This window comes from Montipora capricornis, chromosome 3, assembly GCF_036669925.1.
Source record: "Montipora capricornis isolate CH-2021 chromosome 3, ASM3666992v2, whole genome shotgun sequence".
NCBI classification, from domain to species: Eukaryota; Metazoa; Cnidaria; class Anthozoa; order Scleractinia; family Acroporidae; genus Montipora; species Montipora capricornis.
Genome location: NC_090885.1, coordinates 13,908,861 through 13,932,417, shown reverse-complemented (window position 1 = coordinate 13,932,417; position 23,557 = coordinate 13,908,861). Strand labels below are relative to the sequence as shown.

The following is a 23,557-nucleotide window of genomic DNA, read 5'->3' as shown; positions in this document are numbered from 1 at the left end:
TAGCTGCAGCCTGGGACTGAATACGAGACCTCTCATGAAACTTGTTGAATCAAATGTTGATTAAGTGTTGAAACTGTTTGCCCACCCGTTCAACAAAATGGAACAGATGTTGAAGCAAATGTTGAAGCGGTTTGCGCAGCAATTTATATTCTGAAGTGGCGTTTTCGGCTTCAACATTCAGCCTGCTTCAGCATCCGTTAGATTTTGTTGAACAGCAACGTCGAAACTATTTGCCACTCTGTCTCAACCGCGTTGGAACATGCTGAATCGGATTTGAATTGGTGTTACATAAGTTTCAATGCGTTTAATTAAAACTTTGCTTCCATAGCCATTCAACATTTCTTTTGTTAGCGCTAATGTTTAATGTGCGGAAGCCGTTTGCCTACCTACAATCTCGTCCCCAGAGTCCGCTTTTTTTTTCGGTCAGCACCAAGAACACGGACTCTGGCCACTTCTAATTTATGCGCAGTCGTAGTGAAGGTCAATTTTTGTAGCCGTTGACAACCGCAGTTGTTTCAAATCTCTTAGAGTGCGTAGACGAGCCGGAAGTACGTTATTTGCGGATTTCCTGCCTTGGAAGTGGCCAGAGTCCGTGTTCTTGGTGCTGACCAAAAGGAATGTGGACTCTGGGGACGAGATTGGCCACCCTCTTTCAACATTGTTAGGTATGCGCCTGCGCTCTAATCGGCCTTTGAATGACGTATAAAAATACCCTGGAGCCTGGGACTGAATACCAGGCCTTTCCGATGATGTTTTGAATCCGTTTGCAACTCCAGCGGTCAACATCGTTCAACAACGGTAAACAGCGTTCAACAAAATCGAACCGTTTTTCAAGCAAATGTCGAAGCCGCTTGCCCGGGTATCATAACAATTTCGTGGCAATTAGTTCATCTGGTTCAAGTTGAACAAAAACGCGTGAACTATCATATAACGGGATTGGTACGAACTGTTAAAATGTTGTTCAGTGTTACATGCTCAAGTTGTTATCAAATCTTGAACTTTGGTCATTTTACGTTGTTGTCTTCAACGTAAATGTTCTAAAATTAGTGTCGCACGTGTGGTACGACTATTTTTCCCTCTTCGTTTCCGTTGCTGTAGCCGTAGCTGTCGTCGTTGCTTAAACACCTTTTTTAAGACCACGACGACTTCTTCGACGAAAACGTCACCTCAAAAGATAACTTTGCACAATCTTAAGTCTCTCGCGATTATTCCATCCAACTCACGTCGTACAAATAGGGAAAAGTATACAAAAAATAAAGTGGGTAGGAGGGGTTTTAGAGTAAAAATAGACAATGAACAGGTCACATTTGTGTGCTATCGTTGTCGTCATAACAACAAATAATTTGGTGGTCATGTACGTCGTGTTATGCAGTGTACCGTAAAAGGTAAAAATGTGTGCTAAAGTGCATGCGGCACGTGCAGCACGAACATTTTTCCTCTTTTAATCAATGGGCCATTTCCGAGTGGCTGTTTGTCTTGGTTTCGAAGTGAGTGCTCAGCTGTTGTAAGGGACACGAGTTTGGTTTGCAAAACAATACGCATTTTCCATTTGAATGTTTGTGCACCAGGACTCGCTTTGAAACTGAGGCATGTAGCGACTCGGAAATGGGCTGTTATTGATTTGTGGCGTTGTCCTTGCAGTAGCTGTCGTCCTTTTTACCCCATTTTCCAACGCGAATTAACGGGATGGAATAAACACAAAAGAGACACGATCCCAAAAATGCTAATTCGTAAGCGCCGCTTTTGCTTTTTCGCCGTCGTTGCTATATCTCCCTTCTCGTCCTTAGAGGTAGCGATTCTCTCGGTCAGCGCTGGGGAGTCCTTTTTTGTAGCCGATGGCAACCACTGCCGAGATTGCGTACAAGTCCATGACTTGTGGGGATTTACCCTTTTTAGGGAGCAACCTAGAAACCACGCACGGAACCAACGCAACGTCGAGGCAACGCTTACGTCAGAGAGAACGATAAGGGAAGGTATAAAGACTGCTTTTCACTGCAACGCATGCGAACGCAAACGCAGAAGCAACAGACGCAAACATGTGCGCAGACGTGTCTTGATGACTAGTACTGTTTCTTACAACAACAACAACAACAACAAAAAATTTTCAATTTTCAATTTTCTCTCTAAAGTCCACGCGTTTCATATTGGTTAAACTCTTGGTGGTTTGATTTGATATCATATGACGCGAAGTTAGGTTTTAAGATGAAATTGTCTTCCTTGTCCTTTCGTTCTTTGTTCTAGCGGAAGCTACCGATTCGTGGTACTAACGTAACAAAATGTAGCCTCTGAGAATCACAATGGCGCAAATATAACGCATAGGCAATCCCGAAATAAAACTTGAAAGAAAAGAAATTTCCCATTTTTGAGATTAGTAAGGTCATAGCTAGGATGTTGGTCGGTGAGTACAAGAGTCTGACGGGCATTCAGCAGAACACGACTTTGTCTCTTTCTCAATGTCCTTTCATGCATTTTGTCGGATAGGTGCCACTTAGAAAGGAAGACAGACGGGAAACATTAATTTATCAAGACAGTGATCAGGTAGTCACTGAGTCAAGACAGGCTAATTCAGTGATGCCAGGTGGGAAATGGAAATCAAAAGCCAGCACGCAGTCAGTTTTCCACCTTTGCACTTTAATTGTGGCACAATCGTTAAAAATTTTATTTTGTCACATTTGGCGTTTCAATAGCTGTTGATGTATGAGCATGTAAGCATGGCTTAAGGCAGTGAAGAATAACCTGAGAAGGGGACTCAAGCAAAATGATGCTTGAACGTGATGAATCCCTTACAAAGCAGAAACAATGTTTATTTTAACTGTAACAATTCCACTTAGGCTGAGTAATTAGTTTCAATATCAACTTCCCTCTAGCATTAATTAATCAAGGCCCTGCGGGGAAAACAAAAAATGACAATGCAGATTGTCACTTGAAAAAAAAAAAAAAAACGTCAAGTTTATTTTCACTCTAAGCACTGTTTTGCTCGTCACGCTTTGTTTAGTAATTGAAAATCGCTTGTGCGTGTTAGCGGCAACGCTATATGATATTACCTTAATTCCTATCCAAATGATATACATTTAATTCAAGCTGTTGTCTCTGTTACGTTTCTGCTTTTTTCTTGTTTCTAATATCCTTTTAGGAACTGAAATATATTATTATTTTTTTAAATTGATTTTCGATTAATTTTGACCTTATAAATAGTTCTTTGAGAAAGACACTAAATAAATAAATCTGGATGGCTTCTCTCTTCCGAAAGGTGGTGCGCCGAGTTGGATATTTCGATTCAGCTCTTCGGTCACTTAATGTTGTGACGTCAGTGGTCTCCTGCGGATGACATCTGTTGTGCTGTCTGTGTAAGAAAGAGAAGTCCAATCGATGTGTGATTGTATTTAATAAAATTATGGATTAAGGGTAAACTTAAAAGCCCGTTTGATCTGTGCTGCTTTGAGATGACTTGCATTTCGTTAAACCACAGAAATACAAAGTTGCTTTTGAGCACCAGGAAGAAGGCAATGCCCATGAAGATATTCAAATATAGTTTTCAAGGTCGGCCCTCCTTGTTCCTTAGTAAACAAATCGTTATTTAATATGAACTGAATTGGCTGTTTTGATTTTTCTTGTAAGAAAGTTCTAGCATTCAACTAAGGGTTGAAGAAGCAATGACCAAACAGCATGGGTGGGCTAAAACAAAGCAGACAGACCACAAATAACAACTGTTTTTTTCCCACAACTGTTTTTTTCCCACAATACAAATCTACATATTCTCGCACGCTAACCTTCCTAAAGACTCTCTTCTCGACCCTTGCTAAATAAGGTCATTTAGTGACCTTATCAATATACTTCAACCACTTTACGGCATTTGATAAACATGGACCAAGTAGATAACTTATGCCGGATAACGTCCGGTCACCAATTGATCGCAATCATGTGGTGTCTGTTATGTGCGTATGTCAAGTGCGTGTGAAGTGTTTCATTTAAGAATGATTCATACATCACATTCCTCTGGCGGAAAAAAGAATGGAACTCCTTGTTCTTTATTTTTTTGTCTACTGAGTATCTCAAAAGAAAAAGAAAAAGTAGTTTCATTGTCGGTTATCAAAACCCAAGTATTCTTAACTATATTTGCGGTCACGGTGATTCTAGTTCGAAGAGCTTCGAAACAATTGACTTGCCGCATTAGTTTCTTTTAGTTTAATTAATAGTTCCGTCTATTTGCCTGCCTGTCAGCGCTTTGATAAATGGCACATTAAACGAAAAAGCTTATTATTGTAAAAATAGATAAGTGAGCTTGAAAAGAGACTCACCTTCGCTCTGTTCGCAACCTTATGTCTTTGGACCCATTTCCTCAGATGTCTCACTCTTCTTTGCATATCCTGTTCTTCATTCTCCAGCTCCTGCAAGCGTCTTTCCACCCTTTCCTCTTCCAGTCTTTTCCTTCTTTCTTCCATCTTTAGCTTATCCCGTCTTGCAGTGAGCGATACAACGAATGCTTCACTTGTCTCATGAAGTGAAGCCATCACAACAAAAAGGACGATGGATGTGAACACAAGAGAACTTGCTTTCATTTTGTCTGTCTGTTTCAGCTCGCCGTCAATGGTGCTCTTCAGTTCAGTGTCAAGATTTGTTCTGATATGGCTCGTGGCACTGAACACGAATCTTATATACCCATGTCCTACTCGGTTCATTGTTTCATCATCTCTTAAGAATGAGCCAATCAGGAATAGGAACATCATTCACATAATTCTGAAAATAACTAGAATATATTCGTTGACGTAAATCTTCACAGGTAACTATGGAGATACCCATGGACAAACAACCGCGGGATTTTTTTATGAAAACGTGTTTGGATTCTTCCTTTCGAAAATTTCAAAAGACGGATGAAGCCCGGTTTAAAATGATTTTTTCGAATTTAGCGGTGCCAGACTAAACATGACCTCTACTGCGTCAGGAAAGAGTAGTAGCAAACCGAAGTTGAGAAATATACTATCTATGCTTTTAGTTGACAAAGTTTAACCGCAGGGATGGTGATATGAGCTATGCCTGAAAAAAGCTAAACCTGGACAGATTAACGAGTTTAAAATAGCTGATAGATACGAGCTGAAGCAACATTTAATGTCCTGTAACGAGCGTTGAACAATATGAACTGAGTAGTGAGTAGGCATGCAATTATCTGCTCCACCTGTCAATTGATATCTAAAATAAACGCATACAGCAAACAACTTATGACTTAATTGCTTTTTTATTTTTGTTTTTCAAAATATTAAAACCAAAGGTCTTTTTCAGGCATAAATGTGTCATTACATAGATTCGTCTAGAGTTTGTACGCCTCGCCTTCCTTGCTGTTCAAGTCTTCAAAGACCCAACGGAAAACTATTAAAGTAAACCGAGTTCCGAAACTGGACGTTACACGGTCGAACGAAAATAACAGGCAAAGAGGAAAATTGTTTCAATGGTCTCATTGGTAACAACACCTGTTTAACGGGTATTTTTTTTTTAATTCTTGATCTTGCTTACAAGTTGCATTCAACAACAAATTGTAAACTGAGATCAATATAGGTCAAAAGTTTTAGACAGTTACCATACAGTTGTAAATAATAGGCAAACTCATGGAAATGAAAAAACGCATTCAATATATATACTTCCCATTTACTGTCAAATACAAAATTAATCGATCCCCATATAATGTCTAATACTTGCATTAAGTTCGCTCAAGTTGAGCTTGCGTTAATTGGAATGCATTGATGAAATCAGTTGGGTATTAATAGCAAAAACTGCAACGAAAAAAATTAACTATGTTAGCACTTCTGAACTTAAATGCGTAATCATTGTGAGACATCATATTTTGCTTAAATCTGAAAAACAGACGAGAAAAATGGATTTCAGATGTTTTGAACGCGACGTTTTTAACCAGGACAGACCACTTGATTTGCCCTGAGTATTGCTAAAAGAGCACTTTATTCGTAACAGTTGGAATGCTTGACAATGAATCTTGAGGGTTTCTGTGGGTGGCCTGCCACCTGGCGCATGCTCAGTCGGATCGTCTCAGTGACCGTTAAGATTTCGTTTGAACTAGTTCATTGTTTGGTAAGGGAATCTTGAATTTTCGGCGGGATGAGGAACTACATGTTACATCGTTAGCGAAAGAGTTGGCAGAAAAATCCTACGTTCGCTATCCGTTGATATAGTTTGATAGTTCTACATCCTGTATCGTGCCAAATATCTGGTGAAATTATCGTTATAAAAACAATCATTCCAGCGGTTTTGAGTTTATTTTATCGTGACGGTTCGACTCAACTTAATTATGATAACAGGAAAAGGACGTTTTGAAACCTCCACTGCAATCAGTATATCGGTCATATGCATTCCGCTGTTTTTCTTTTCTTTTCATCAGCGAAGGGTATAATACCGGTATTCTGAAAATCTCTTCTGGTTTTTGCACCTTAATTAAAGAAAGAGAAAGCTTCATGGCATTGGAACACAAGAGAGCCAGGGGCACTTATTAGTTTTTTGCCAAATATACAATTTTTTGGCAACGCTCTCGTCAAACCCACAAACATCCCGTCCCCAAAACCACAGGATCATGTTAAATTTGGATGATTGCGGCATTATGATTTTGTTTGAAACAATTACAATGCGAATGTGTTTTTTTCCGTCGAAAAACCCGGAACGTTTTAGCAAAAGCAAAGCTGCCCTCCTCCACAAAACGAGCCAGAATTCCTATTCAAAACAATATTAATTCCTTTTAAATTTGAGTGAATATGGTGTTTGACGTACTTCGGGTTCTTAAGGCATCCAATTGCCTTATCTCAAAATTATATCGTTCTACTTGGTTAAATAAGCAACTGATGTAATTGCTTCTCCGTTTTCTGAACAATCATGAATTTGAAAGTCTTTCGTCATTCTTTCGCACTTTCGACTTTGTTAATTTCATCTTTGCAATCAATATTGTGATTCATGTAATTTTTGCGGCTCTGAAGCCACAACCCACCGGATGTTGGTTCTCAAGGCTCTTTTATTCGATTTAAGAATTATGGAACACTTTGGAATGATTTTATCATTTTAAGACACACCCACGAAGTAATTCACATGCAAAAACTACTGAACTCTGCTAGGTTTCAAAAACCTCTGCCGCAGGTCTAATAAGGGTAATCTTTATAAGTTCATAGGAATTTTCAAATAAAAAATGTTCTTGACATCGGTCTCTCAGCCTTTTTTCCTAATTTCTGATGGGCCACATATTTAACCAATTTACTATTTAACTAATGTGTATGCGTGGTATAAAATCAAATAAGACCACTATTTGCAAGTACAGCCAATCCCTTATTGGGGAACAAAGATGATCTTATCTATCCTATATCTATCTTAAAAGCTAACTATTTTAGGCGTAACATCGACAGACGATAAAACTTTGCAATATGGTGCCAATTTTGTAGCACTCCGACGAGTTGGATTTCTCGAAGTTGCCCACTGGTCTCCTACATACATATTAGCCAAATGTCATGACTATTTTTGTCATCTTTTTTCTCCGCGGTAAAGCATTTTATATTGCCGATTTCATACTTGTCAGTGGCTCATCGTTAACAATGTGATTCAATTTCATGAGCACAGGGAGTGAGTCAGACTTGACGTAGTAGTTATCTGTAAGCATTATTTTCAGTCAATGCATAGTTAACATTGTTTCCTTCAATGAAATAATATCGAACGGTCTTTACTCGGCGCTGGTGCAAGCAGCACAAACCAATTAGCTAAATTTGTTACTGTGAAATTGTGATGGTTTTTAGAATCTGTTTGCCCACCCAATACTCACCAACATGTGCGCATACTGTGAAGTCCCATATTGTCTGACATAGCGCAGCAAGGAGTATCAAGATAATATTCGATCTATTAACTTTAATTTTAAAGCGCTTTTTTTTTCAGACCGGTACACTGCTTGAAATTCAGCTTTTCTCGAAGAATCTGTCGAAAATTTCAACGAAAAGGGCCCTTTTCGAAAAAGACCAAGGAAAGAGGACGTCTAACAAACCAAACTAATCTATTTTTGCAATTAGAACATGCGTAAGGAACGCTACAAATTTGAGAACAGGAAGCAAGTTAAGCCCAATACGGTAAACAATGGCGTATTGCATTGGAATTTGAACATTGACTTGTTATACTTGTGTCATATATGCCGTGAAAAAAATTCGTCTCTCAGAAATTGGAGTACGGTAATCGACATTGTCGTCAGGTAAGTAGTGTGTTTTATGCCCTTTATGTGTTGCCAATCCGCCAAATTTATTTTACTGCTTCCAGTAGCGTGAGTTCTGTCTACACTACACCTACGTTTGTATAATGCGGGACCATCTTGTAGGATGGCTGAATACCACAAAACGATAAGAGCATCCCACAAGCTGTTGGATGCCGGTTTCAAAAACGAAACTTAAAACGAGAGATTTCTAGAGTGAATGTAATCGGTTAATTTTTGTAGAATAAAACAACCGCAAAGCAAATTAAATACGCCCTGTACATTAATTGATTTTAAGCCCATTTTGGCGGAGTAAACAAGAGCACAGGATGGCGTGTACATTAAGATTTTAATTGCGTTTTTCTTTTTTCTGATTTAATACAGAATTGTATTGGACTTGAGAGACTTAAATTTTTGGACGAAAAACAATCTCTATGACAATCGATCTTATCTTGATTGGTTTGGAACACTTATGATTCGGTGATCGTTCCAGAAAATCAATAGTGGACATTGTGTACACAGCTACTGACTTCACTATTAAAATACTCAGACAAAACAAAGTATTACTCCTCGATCAAGGGGTTTTTCAGTATGATTCCGCCCACTTCACATGTACAGAGCACAGGTCGTTTAAAGTCAAGTAGACTTAAGTCCGTAGCTGTTTGTTCCATTGTAGGATTGTCAGATTGAAACAGCTTCAATTTTTGTCTTCATTTATCCATTTCTGGAAGGTAATTTTCTGTACACTTAAAGCTAAGACAATATTCGAGAATTTACTATTCGATAGCTCGTCTCCAACCCTCATTGCGTGCAATCTGCGAGCGTGTCTATGATTTGCGGCTTCGTTTCTATGGAAACTATCCGAGCAAAATAAAGTCGAACCTTGTCGAAGGCTGCACTGTAATCAGTTAAATTCATGTCTTTGCTATTAATAATTCTAAACCAGCTTTTCAAGATTTGCTGTTTGGCTCGCCTCATCTACGAGTGATTGCCATAGCCGAGATGTCTGGCTGTAAAGTGCTTCAGTAGTTCTGAGTTTTGTTAAGTTGCTTTGTTAAGTGGACCCCTTCACTCTCTCAATAATAGCCATGAATGTAATAGAAAAAACATCTGCGGATCATGTCATCTCATCGTTTTTAATGTTATTGTTGCATCGTCTTGTGACATCCTCGGCGCTGCGGACTCCAGTGCACACTGCATATTTCAGATACAATCCACGGTCTAGTTGTGATGACCCGAATATTAAAGCAGTGACTTCTATTTCGAGGTCCATATGCGCTTCTTTTTCATTATCCCATCTCCGTTATCGGTACTTTTATTCTAAAACAAAAAAGGTAATTAGTTTTCCCACCAGACGCTTTGAGAAAAACGATGATTTGAGAATAAATTACTATTTTCTGTTACGGATAAGGAACTATAAGAACGTACTAGACGGTTTTTACTTACGGTCCTACATCAAAACCCAAGAAGGTTCCTTGGCCAATCAAGACGAAAACACCATGAATTGAATTGGCCGTTCAGGACGCCAGGGAAATGTTCGCAGTGGCTGTACTGAGCGAGGGAAAACCATGAACAACAAAAAGCACGTTTTTTATTTGTTCAAATGGTATGAAATGTGGCTCAATATTTTTAAAGCCAATTCTCACGAAAATGTTTTCGGCACTCAATGGAAAACCCGCGTTAGTAGGAAAATGATGATAAATTTAAAGATACGTCGAGCAACGTTAACTAGTGGAAAATTTGCTTTTTGCAAAAGGTAGTGTTCAAAGGCATCTCTGACCACAGCGAATTCACACAGAAACTTATCGTCCAATGGAAATATTTAGCATCACGAGTGTACGCCGCAAACCTCATACTGCCTAAATTTGTGTTTTGGCAAAAACTAGCAAGTCAAGAATGAAACTAGTTTGGTCTTAGCACCTTGATCGCCTGTTGGCTACAGGTAACAAGCAACTTTTGAAGCAACATATCGTTTCCCGTTTCACGTAAACGAAATACGCGACGCTAGTTCACCCCAACGTAACAATCATGTATAAGTTTTTGGAGGCGTGTTAAATAAAAATACTGCGCTCCCTGGAACTGTTTTAATTTAATGATAATTATACCAGGGATGGTGATAATGCCTCTCAGAACGGCTCCAGTCAGCTATGAAGTCGAAGCAAATACAAGAGCTGAATGATAAAGTGCGTCTTTTTGCTGCGTTGGGCCACGGCTACTAGCTCAGAACTGAAACCGAGATTCATATTACTTTCTTGTCATGGGCTCTTAAATAGAGTACAGGGAAGGAAATCAGCAACATAGAATCGTCAATCACGATAACTGTGGCTGATGGAACAACCCAGACTTCCGTGTTATGTGAAAAAAATCTTTCTTACATGCAACACATTTCCTTGTTTTCGTCTGCAAAACGAAGCCACTTGACTGGGATAAATGATTCTGTCTGTATTTATGGGAGCTAAATGAGGCTATGTAAGAGTAGTCCTCTTCTCTTACATAGCGGCTCTTGTCAAATCTAAGCTATTTTGTGAGATCAGGCGTGGCTTACACGCCCGCATGAATGTCTGATCCTGGTTTTGATTTTTTGAATTTATTTAATGTCACTGAGCGCTAGCGTATTCAGGCAAACATTTGGTTTGACTTAAAAACTGCTCCGTCAAAAACCAGATATTATGGTATTCACGATCACTTCAGGTGCTAGTTAGCGTCATGAGAAAGTGGCGCTAGCTTTTTTTGACCAATCACGTATCGTGGCGAAGAAAAGATTAATCAACGCAACCTGCGGACTCCGCACAGTAGGGAAAGATAAGTACTGAGAGTTTCAATAAATTTTCTCTCCACAGAAACTTAAATCTCCTTATTTTTTCCCCGTGATTATCCAGTGGACGCTAATTTCAAATAAATAAGTGCGCACACAATAACAAAGCAACACAGATTACAAGGGTAGGACAAGATTAACGTTGAGGATTAAGAAAGTACTTTTCCTAAGGATGTATAAAGCCCTTTTACTGAATGAGCGATAATTGATATTCGGAGTGGGCTTAAGAGATTTAAAATCTTTTGAACCAGCTCAAAAAAAAAAACAAAAAAAAAAACCACACACACAAAATAAGACACTGAGCTATTTTAAGGAGTCAAGATTTATATTTAAACTTGAATCAAACGAAGCTAGACCCCAAAATCATTCAACCACACAGAGGCAATAAGCTGATGATTTTAGTTAGGTATTCAGGAACTGGGCCAAGTTTACCTAAATTAAGATAGGTACTTTGAAGAGGAATTTCTATTCCAATCGTTGTTTCCTTCAAAGAACTACAAAGAGCAAGAAGAAGTTTTTGATGGCTTAGGAGAGTTTATCAGTTAGAAATAAGAAAATAGCTGCAGTAAACTTGAATTTCTCGAGAAACAGTAAGATGAGGTTGAGGCACGTGTATAGCACGAGAAGGCCATAATAGCAAAACTTGGTCATGTGAAACGGCCTGAGACCAGAATGCGGAGAAGTTTAAAGTCCAAAGAAAGCTTATGATTTGACTTTGACACACAGGGAAATTGCAGGTCAGATTATTACAATTCTGAGTGCTTAGATTTAATGGTAGCATGCAATTATTCCGTCAAACACGTCGATGATTCGGTTACTAATTGCAGTCACTCAGACACCCATTGTGTTTCGCAGTGTACAGAGAAAAGCCTTGAATTCTTGGACATCGTTGCGCAACGAACAAGCAACAGGGGCACCCAACGTCAATTTTCGGAAAATATCTGTTCGGAAGACGATTGGAGATCTAGAATTTTCGAAACATTTGTTGTAAAAGTTCATGCTTGCCTGCCTGTCCTAGGATTTTCGAACATCTAAAATATGGTATAATTGACCATTTTTAATGGATTTTTACCCTAAAAAGGTCACCTAGAATTTTCGGGAGCCCTTTTTCTGGCTGAAATTTTCGAAAAGGTAGGTTTTGATCCCTAGAATTTTCGGATCACTAGACTTTCAGCTAGGAAATCCGAACAGATGAAACATTTTTAGGGGATAAAAATATGCCTATATCTACCGATTAAATACTAGAATACGTTTGACAATGCTATGTTTAAGTGGTTTTGAGCTATAATCTCGTTGGGTGCCCCTGAAACAAGGCGACCCTCACGTTATATGCAGGTCATTCCATGTTTGGCTAAGTGGGAAGACCTCAGATAATAATCTAAATAGTTTTCGAGTTTTGCTATTATTATTCAACCGACCGCGATAATTTGTTGCGGAGTAGACAATACTCAAATAACTTCTTTCAAGTTTTCATTCTTTGAGCATGATTGTTTTTGGTCAAAATAGATTTCGTTCATATGTTGACAGGGTCTTTACTGCATGAAAGACAAGTCGTTGTGAAAATAACTAATAATTCGAACTTGCTCTTGGACGCCATTTGCTCAACAATTTGTTTGCGTGCGGATTTCATTCACATCAACTGATGAGATCGTGTATTATGTAAGCTTAGTTCTTTTTCCACCTTTACTGAAACAACAGTTTAATGAAATAAAGAACTTTGGAAAACACTGTAATTTGTTTACAAGTTCCGGGTGGTCGAGTTACTGCGTATAGTTTAGAAGTTGGCTAAACACGTCATCTCTTGGCTTGACGTTTCTTCAAACTACGAGCATCACTAGAGCATCTCAACACAGCAAGTGATTTCCATAATTTGGAGTACATTGCTATTCACGTCAAGGTCTTAGTTTCATAACTTTGTTGCCAAAGACCCAGTCTACAATTAGATAATGAATCTTGTGACTTTGACGAAGCAAAAAAGTCACAGTTGCCTCAGGCCTTCTACTCAGTGTAAAACATTGATTTCATCATTGTCCATACACGAGCTGAATTTAATATCGCTTGTTACATATAAACACCAATTCACTTAGCTATATTAGCACCAAAAACAACGAATTAATTACTCGCTTTATTATATTGTATTCCCTGTATGCAGAACTCTATCGTGAAGTTACCTTCTTAGCGAATCGGGCAAGCCATCGCTTAAATTCCTTGATCTTTCTTCTCTGAGCTTGTTTCCTCCTCTTTCTATTCTTGTCTTTGTGTGAACCTTTTCTTCTCTTCTTGCGCTCCACACGGCTGACTTTTTGTTTCAACCTCGCAACTTTACCGTGCGAAAGGACGAAAATGACTGCGTTGGACTCTTCAGGAAACGACAGCAAGATTAATGCCGTAATTGTTAGTAAGAGAAAGAGAGTCGTTGTCCTCATGTCTTTGAGATTTTGAGTCCCCTTGGTTGCAGTTAACTTTGAGCTGTTGACAGCAATAACGAGAACCAATTGCCCTGCTCTTAACTTCGTTGTTTTAGTTTTGATTTCCCCTGAATGCGCCTCTATTAAGAATATTGACTTCCCCGGCTAAATGTGTTTTGAACCACTGGTAGTCTTCCTGTTCTGTACCGCAATAAATGCTTCGGTTTTGATATATTCAATGGGAAGTCAACCATTCTAGCGCCAAAAGGCAGAGGAATTACAACAATGCTTTACACAGGCTCAAAGGATAATATAATTAAGAACCTTCAGGCAAACAACTATGTTTGTCGAGATTACGTTTTCTTTCGTCAGAAATGGAGTTTTTATGCGTAATTTTGTTTTAATAACTTCCCTGTAAGTAAATTCGTGGGATTTGTTGCTGTTAGCACCTCGTTGGAAGAATAACAATTCGCCAAGCAAAAGGCTATAATACGTGGCAGCGCAAGGTGTTTGCTTACTCAGGAACTGGAAGTTCATACAAATTAATATGTCAGGAATTAATTTGCCAAAATTCAACTCCACGATTTCAGCTCCCAGCGAGTGCAGCTGCACACATGAGGTCACAATATTGGACGTTCTCTTAGAGAATGTGGTTAATAGTTTAAGTGGACTCTCGGAACACCTCTAAGTACTTTCAGTACTGCTCCGACCACGTATGGAAAAAAAAAATCACTTTCTCAAAAGTCACAGTTTGCAACAGCTGCCAAAATGAATGTCTGAGTGTCTGAGTTCTCGTACGAAAGTTTTGACACGAGAAATGCGCAGCCATAACATTCATATTGCTGAGTAATTCGGGGCACGGGATGAGGAAACCTCGATAATTGACCCTAAACAAGAAACAAACAGTAATGGTTAAAGCAGAGTAGGAAAAAAATCCTTAAAGACAACAAGAGGCCACTTTAGTCGGTGGCGTCAAGTCGACCCAAGATCAAGGGAATTTTCTCAGTTTCAAAGGACTTTCGCGCTAGCCTCTGTTTTGTTCCCAAACCAACCAAGCAAATCGCTATACATATCTGCACGGAGGTACTGTGTCCTAAGGGCGTAAAGAGAGCAGAAGAATTTGCGGCATTCACGTTTTTCATTATTGGGTGAGCACAAAGCCGATTTCCTGCACGTTGGAATCATTAAAACACGCGTCAATTGAACCGCGACAACGTAACTTGGACGTGAATGGAGAAATATCTGAATATCTGGTATATAGGGAACGTTAAATGAAACCGTATCTGCGCGTTCAGGCCTTTTCTATTTGATTTCTTTAGGTTTTTTTTTTGGTAGAATCTTTAACTGAAATAAAATTAATGGATCAGTGAGAAAATTTCCTTTCTCTTGAGATTAGTGCTTTTTCAACAACCTCCACTGAAAAGAATATCCGGATTTGTTTCGTGCAGTGGGCATTCATTCATCGCATTTCCCTCCCTTTTTGATTCATCGTGTAATTGCGTTCTAATTTTAGTCTTCCTTTAAATTCAAAGTCATCCAATGTGACAATTCACACACGAAGCTTTTTGTTTTCCGCAGTTTTGTTTACTGTATTCTACAAGGAGTTACGAATCTCATGGATTGCTAAGTGTGATGATTTCGACCCGAAGTGCGTATATTTTGTTTTTTTCATGAGGTGCTGGACATTATGTTAGACCAAACGGTGGATACGTTTTTTGCTTCTTTTCAATGAAATCCTGCATTAAACGCAACTATTCAAATGCAATGCCTTGATCATTTAAAATTTCTCGTATAATGTCGTCTGTTTTGATAATATTAGCTGTTTACATGACATTGCTCCAACTCTCCCCCACCCCCCCTCCCCCCGGAAATCAGAGAAACTCATTTCGAGGTATATTCAAAGAAAAAATGTAACAGGAGGGGGAATGAGACATAGGGTATTGAGGACATTGTTTGTTGAGAATTTAGGATCAAGTGACTCTTGTTTAAGACTGGAGATGATTCAAAACCTGTTTTTTTAAGTTTCTTTTCTCGCTCTTTGTAGAAAAACAATCCAGCATATCCTAGATAAGTCTACTATTTGCAACCCAGCCAGGCTACCACATTAGTTTTTCCTTGTTGACACATAGACATGGATTTTATGATTTTGACACATATGCATTAATTAATCGTTGCGGTTAATATCATTTCCGATTTTATAGCAAACTGCTTCGTGGGAACCTTGAAAAAGGCATTGAACTGCAAACTGAAAGTTTGACCCCTACTTTTCATTTACATTTACATTTTCATTTACATTTTCAATTCATTTTCATTTATTTTTCTCTTTCGCTTCGAAACTAGTATTCCAAAAGATTACGACGAAAAAGAGAAACGATCGTTGCCCTAATCTGGATAATTTAAACCATGATCTCTGCGATTCTGGTGCAATGCTCTACCAACTGATCTATGTAGCCACACAGTTGGGAGCAGGTCAATTTCAGTTGTTGGGCTCATGTGGTGTTGGCCGCGCGAGTAAATTTCGGGCGGCCGTTAATGACATTAAGTGCGAACCGAACAACGTTTTTCGGCGTTCAGGTTTTTTGTTGTTGTTGCAATCAGAATTTGTAATAAAGCTAATCGCGATTGTATGAAACTCCTTTAGTTCACACTGTTTTTGCACTCTCTCCTATGCCCCCCTCGGTCACCGGATTCCCGTGTTGGGGAGATCCCGGATGTAAATACGAACACTACATTCTCCCCCTTTCTTCGCTTACAAATCGGCTACCCTATTACAACAGTGAGCGTGAACAATGTCCTGTAAAAGATATTGAAAACTAGTAGAACACAACATCATCGGCTCAGATGTCACTGTCACAGCTACATGGTGAGACAGTCGTTTAGTCTTTCAGGGGGCCAAGTTACTCTCCCTGATCTCCTTGGCAAAGGCTCGGCCTGAACTGGGCTTTGCTCCCTAACTTGAGTAGCACTTGCCTCCATTGTTGGATTGGGCGAGATTCCTTGTCCAAAGTTCCGCTCGGGTGGGTCTGAAAATCGAAGAGTCCCGTTCCCCTGGATCAGTAACTGGTTCCACTAACCACTTAACATGCTGGATGTTTCGCTTGTACGGCTGCGCCTTGCGATGATTTTAACTTAATTTGGTCTCTATAATGTCCAATCACTTAGGCGACTCCTTCTCATAATTTGTCAGTGAGGGCTTCTCGAGTTTGTCTCTTTCCATTTCTCAAGCAACACCAACTCATCCTCCTGTAATTCCGGCTTATCAGCTGCATGGTGTTTCTTGTCAATATAATCTGTGACCCTCTGCTTTTTCTCAAAATCCCGAGCCCGCACCTCATTTTGTTTCGGCTCATCAGAATCATGAATGTCGGTTAGCTCTGGTAACTTTGTTGACAGTTTACGCCCATACAGCCGTTCTGCTGGACTGTTACGGTCATCGTGTCTGGGGTGGAACGATACACCAGGAGGTACTTGTTCAACTCAGGTCTCCATTTTTTTTTTCTCAGCGTGGGCTTGCCCTCATTGCTTTCAACAGTGAATGATTTTGTGGGCTTTCGACTTGTCCATTTGATCTTGGCCATAGTGGTTTCGTCAGTCTATGGTTAATACTCATTTCGTTAAGGTACCCTTCCATTTCTGCGGAAACCAAGTTTGCTTCATTGTCGGTCCTCAGAATACGTTGTACTCCGTATCTGGAAGACTGCCTGTCTAAGCACTAATGATCACTTCAGTGCTTTGTTTTGGCTCATAATTTCCCACCTTTAAAGAGCTAACCATTGTTACAAACTGAAATCTATACCTGCAAAGCTAAATAGCCTTAAATAGTCTTTCCTCGTAATTACAGTTAATGAATGGAATAACTCGACTAAAGATGTCGCGGAGGCAGAAAACCTTTTAAGAACACACTCAGACATATTATTTTTTGAGTGTTGTACAATTATTTTTAAATTACTTAATTTTGTATTTTACATTTTATACTGATGTTAATTTATGTTTTTCAATTATTTTAGTAGACAAAGTGGAAAGGAATAACCCCTTTTGTCTCCTTTTCATTGTTCAAAGTTTTTTTTGAATGAGTGAATAAACAGTTTTGTTGTGCAGATACTGATGAAATACCAGGATTTCTCCTTTTACTAAAAAATCATATCTTCACCGCGCGCAGTGAACACATCATTTTTAACTTTCACATGTGAGAATATAGGTGTCGTCATGGTAACGAACTCGATTAGCCAATAAAACGCGAGCTTCGTCTTTATTGTAAGTTACTTTTGTACTTTAATTTAATTCTTGTCTACTACATTAACATTTTTCTTGCAAAATTTACATTACCATGATATGCTTTTCATAACTTTCATATCTTGTTTCATGTTACACAACACGCGTGTTTTAGCAGTTGGTCACCCACTTTTTCATCACTTCGAAATGAGTAAAACAAGTTGTTTTAAATGTGGATATTTCATTAATATCTATATAATAAACAGAACATTACATGGCCGCTTAGGGATACGCATTTTATCTTCTCGTCCTGAAAGTATCTCTCCCTCGTTCGCTTCGCTCACTCGTGAGAGATACTTTCAGCACTCGAAGATAAAATTAGTATCCCGGCCCCGCGCAGCCGTGTAATATCCTCCATGTGTTATGTTATAAAGTCCACCTTTTCCATGCAAAATCATCAGTTCCATTTCGTCGGGTTGAGGTTGAGGTTGGTATTGGTATCCTCTTGCGGATAATAGCCTGATTTGCTTTTCTTATGTCCACACATAGTCTGATGACTTTGGTGCGACCACTACGGGACTTTCCCAGGATGTCGGCCCATCCACCCATTCCACTATATCTTTGGCAATCTGGTTCACCACTTTTACTGTTACTTTCTCACGCAAGACAAAGGGGACAAGCATTGGCTTTGGGGCTTCTGGCGTTACCTTTGCCAATGATCAATGGATCAATGTGTAGCTTCAGCCTATACTCTTTCATCTTGCCAATTTCGCTGCCTGAAAGAGCTGAAGGCAATACCGACAACACTACACTCGGCCAATTCACTGCTGGCGCGTCTGAAAACCTTCGCGAAATGAAAGAACATTTTTTTCTTGATTGAAACAGATTTTCTTCATACACGCTCATATTTCCTACCAGCCAATCAAAACGCGCGTCTGACAACACATAACCAATCAAAAATTCGTGTGAATCCGTTTAAGTGGCAGCATCACTTGCCATACATGTGTTAAAGTGCCCATAACCTCAAAATATTTTTTCACCAAAAAGGAATCTTTGCACCTGTTCGAGACGCATGGCAGCCATTTTTGTCCTTTTTCTAACAAATCCTGCCATTTTATAGGCTTCGAAAGTTGTGAAAATCCAAGCATCTTTTGTTCACGACCGAGTCAGAGGGGGAGTGGGTCTATTCCTGTTTTTACGTCACAATCTACTTTGCATGCACTTTTACAAAGAGTTAATGCAATGTAAATCAGTCTGTGGCGTAAAAACAGGAATAAACCCACTCCCCTTCTAACTCGATCGTGAACAAAAGATGCTTGGACTTTCGCAACTTTCGAAGCCTATAAAATGGCAGGATTTGTTAGAAAAAGGAAAAAATAACCGCGATGCGTTCGAACAGGTGCAAAGATTCATTTTAGCGAAAAAAATATTTTGGGATTATGGGCACTTTAAGCTGGGTTGGGAACAGCAAAACTGTTCTCCATTCTTGGAATATGTTTCGCTTGAACTAACATTTACGGCTAAATACAGGAATTGCACCGACCAGATGCGATGCATGCAGTGAAACTCTTAGTAAAAAGAAAAGCACTGTTCCCAAGCACATCGGCTCGGCAAAACACAATGACGTCAAGAAAGCTATACAGAACAGCAAGAAGAAACACCAATCTCTTTTGACATTCCTTCAAAGAAGTGACGAGAAAGAAAACCCAAAAGGCGAGACATTGCCGGAAGACATGAGATTATTTTGATTTTGTTGAAAGTTTTTTTATCAGCAGGAATTCCTTTGTCGAAATTTGATCATCTTCGTTCGTTCTTAGAAAAGTACGGACACCGATTGAATGCAAATGGCCATGCATTTGTCGCCAATGATACCATCAGTCATCGAAAAACGAAGACAACTCTAAGAACAGACCTTTCTCAGGTAGACGCCTGCTCAGTCATTTTTTGACGGGAGTACAAGGCTAGGGGAAGCTCTTGCAATCGTTGTACTCTTTGTTGATAGCCAGTGGAAAGTTCAGCAGCGCCTGATAAGACTTTAAGTCTTGGCTAAGAGCTTAAAAGCCAATGAACTTGCTCAGTGCCAGATTCAGTCTTTGGCTGTTGAATACTCAATTCGCCCTGGTCTACTCCTTGCAGCCATGAAAGATGGAGCTTCGGTTAATCGTGCTGCTTTGGAGCAGGTTAAGTTCTATTTTCCTCAGCTGCTAGATATTACATGTTTCTCACACACCATTAACAACGTTGGGAAACATTTTGAATTCCTCGTTTTAGACCGGTTTGCCCAATTATGGGTGGCCATGTTCTCTCACAGTGCTGCAGTACGCCTTGCTTGGAAGGCTAGATCAGGGACTGCTATGAAGACGTTTAGCGCAACAAGATGGTGGAGCAAGTGGGAAGTCATGAAGCAAGTATTTTTTAAATTTTTTAGTTAATTCAATATTTATCCAGGGGCATCCAATTTAGCAGAGCTAGTTTAAATGGAGCCCTGACACAAAACAATGACATAAAACATTAAAAACTAGACAGGTAATTAAGTTATAAATGCAGCATGTACCGCAGGTGTTACTGTTTAATATGGCGCTTTACTTTGATTTAAAATTCGCTGAACGTCTCTACTTGCCTAATGTTTCTCGGAATGGTGTTGTAAGTTCGAGCGCCTTTTATTCTGAAGCTCCCCTGATACTTAGCAGTTTTTTCGAAGGGAGAGCGCAGCAAATCACGGCTTCTGGTGTTATAGCCATGGAAAAAAGTGCACGTGCCTAAACTCTGAAAGTAAACACGAAGGTGCTATTCCGTGAAGACATTTATGGACTAAAAAGCATTTGAGATAATTTCTGTGCGCTTGTAGGTTGGGCCAGCCAAGTGTTGATTTTAACTCCTCAGCCCCGATTGATCGACCTTCAATGATACATGCGCCACGTCTATTTAGCTTATCTAGGTAATCTTTGCTCCCAGCCGTACAACTGTCCCAGGCGGGCGAACAGTAATCGAATAATGGCAAGACTATAGTATTGTAGAGCATTAGGCAAGTTGGCTTGGGGAGAACCTTACGCGCTCGACGCAGAACACCTAATCTTGACGAGATCTTGTTACCGATATATTCTATGTGGTCCTTCCCAGAGTGTCGTCTAGGAGGACCCCAAGATATTTGAACTTATTAACCCTTTCTAAACACGTGTTAGTGATTTGTATAACTAGATCGTCAGCCTCTGCGGTCCTCTGGTGGGTACCGACAAGCATAATCTTCGTTTTCTCAAGATTAAGTATTAGAAAATTAGCAAGAAGCCAGCTTAGGACATCAGTTAGGCCACCAGTTAACTGAGCTTGAATTTCACTGACAGACTTGCTTGCAAAATAGATAAGTGTATCGTCAGCATAAAGCTCGACACTACAACCTTGAACCGCCAAGGGTAGGTCATTTATGTAGATAATAAAGAGTAAAGGGCCGAGCACGCTACCCCGGGGGACCCCGAAAGGTATAGACTGGATTTCAGACAAGAGCCCATTTACGCAAACACTTTGAGTGCGCGTGGTTAAATAGGACCTAAACCACTGGACAGCAGAGCGATTCATTCCTAGTAAAGCTAACTTATCTAACATGATGGTATGATCTAAGGTGTCAAAGGCCTTACTTAGGTCTAAACATATAAGGCCAGTTAATAGTCCTTTGTCAATGTTTTCAAGCAGAGTGTTTGTCACGTGTGTGAGGCATGAGGATGTTGAGTGAGGTGGGCGGAAGCCAGATTGGAGAGGAGAAAGAAGCCTATGCTCCTGTAAATGGTTGCAGACCATACGGTGGACAGCCCGTTCAAGTATCTTGGAGAAGACGGGAAGTACTGAGATTGGCCGAAAGTTCGATGGATCCGATTTCGATCCAGCTTTATGAACCGGCGTGACAATAGCATGTTTCCAATCAGCCGGTAGCGTTCCTTCATTGATCGTTCTGTTCATAAGTAGGGTTAAGGGTCTCGCCAGAGCTTCAGTCCCATCCTTTAGAAGCCGCACAGGAATATCGGGTAGACTAGATGACTAAATCACTTACTTAGTACCAGAGTACTAAATTACTTTGGAGATGTGGAACCTTTTTTAAGGGAGAACAACCATCTTGTTCCTGCTACAAGGCCACAACTCCTGGATATCTTCAAGTGCTAGCAGCACAAGATACTTATTTAACGACACTTACAAGTTAATGTGGCATTATTGGTTGGGCTTATGGGTTATTTACGTTTGACTCTCTCTGTAGAATTTGGTGAAGTAGTGTTTTCACGTTACGTCAAGTATTAGATCGCGTTCGTTAGCTTCTTTTGTTTCCTCACCGGTTTTTCTGCATATCCCCCAATACTCAGAAGGATACATGAAGAGGTTCCGACTGACTTATCGGAGTACTACTTTGCAGGTCCCGTGAACCACTCGGACTTTTCCGTTTACTTGTTCGGCGGATGCTCTACCACTGAGCTTTTGGAGACTGCTGGGAGGCCATGAAACTAGGTTCAATCATGTATTCATTTTTTCCGTGCATCCCCAACGCATCTTCGATAAATCTCTTTATTTATTTACTCAATTATTTTATTTTATATAGTAACGTAATTTCGTAATTCAATTATTTATTTTAACTAATGGTATCATGTAGTTTGATAGTGTGATAGTTTTATAGTTTCTTGACTGAATAAATGGCAGCCGTGAAGGCTGAGATAAAATTACAAAACTAAGTATAAATTGTAGTGATTATAAATCCAATTAAAATATCAATGTTAAAGTCAATGTTTGTTGTTTCTTTTAAGACTTGAGGTTATAATAAATGTATTCTTGAAACGGTACGGTCGGTTTTCCACTTTGGTATAGGAATATATCTGTTATGCCTAAGAGAAAGTATTGAATTGTTCTTGGGAGGGAGCAGCTTACTTAAACGGTTATCACTGTCTTTTACTATGGCGTCGAACATCTTATCGCAGATAGCTTCATTATAGGTAGTAATCTTTGGAATACCAAGAAAATCTAGAGCGTCGTTGTACGCAATACTAGGGCAGATGATTGCCAGTGCTCTTTTCTGGATGCGCTCCAGTTCGACTTTCAAATACTTCGGTAGTGCATGATGGAACACAGGTACTGCGTAGGTTAGGATGGATCTAACACATGTGGTATAGAATAGCACAAGGTCACTAAAGGGCACTTTTGCCCTTTTTAGCAGTACCAGAAAATACAAACGCTTGGCTGCTGTTTTGACTATCTCAATCAGAGAATATGATTGTTCCATGAAAGATTATGTGATATTGCACGCCAAGCAACTTTGCACTTTGAACGATTTCTAATTCCTCTCCGTTGATAAGGATAGCGTTGAACTCCGGTGATTTCTTGGCGAAAGAAATTTGCAGTTCTTTACATTTGTCGTTGTTAAGTTGAACTCTGTTGTCGATAGACCACTGGATAACTTGATTGGTAATAAGTTGTGACTTGCTTTCATTACCTTTGGCAACAATTTCAGATATTGTCGTGTCATCAACATATTCCATAGCTGAGCATTTAAAGAGCTGATTTCCAAGTCGTTTGATCAGGATAAGGAACAACCATGGACCAAGTTTAGTTCCCTGAGGGACCCCCGATGGCACAGGTCCCCACTTAGAGAAGCAGCCTTCAGATAATTTGATTCGCTGAGAACGGTCAGATAGAAAGTCAATAATCCAGTTGATGATGTTATTCGGTAAATCTAATCTACCCAGCTTGCCTACCAAGATCGAGTAGTCTATAAGATCAAAAGCTTTTTGGTAGTCGAAAAGTATCACTCTAGCTATTGCATCATTTCCATCAGTTATGCAGTTAGTTGTCCACAATTGGTTTGCAAGTTGTAAACTAGGTCAATATGACAGGTTAATAAAGTTGTCAGGTACATCTAGCTTGCCAAACCAGGTC

The 23,557-nt window shown here is 39.6% G+C and overlaps 1 long non-coding RNA gene across 1 annotated transcript; it reads right to left on the bottom strand.

Annotated features, from left to right (window-relative positions):
• Positions 1 to 2,610: 2,610 nt before the first annotated feature.
• Positions 2,611 to 13,732, bottom strand: LOC138042305 (uncharacterized). Its single transcript, XR_011130978.1, has 3 exons — positions 13,202 to 13,732; positions 4,299 to 9,535; positions 2,611 to 3,343 (listed from the first exon to the last, which is right to left on the bottom strand). It is a non-coding gene; the product is annotated as an uncharacterized lncRNA (long non-coding RNA).
• Positions 13,733 to 23,557: the final 9,825 nt, after the last annotated feature.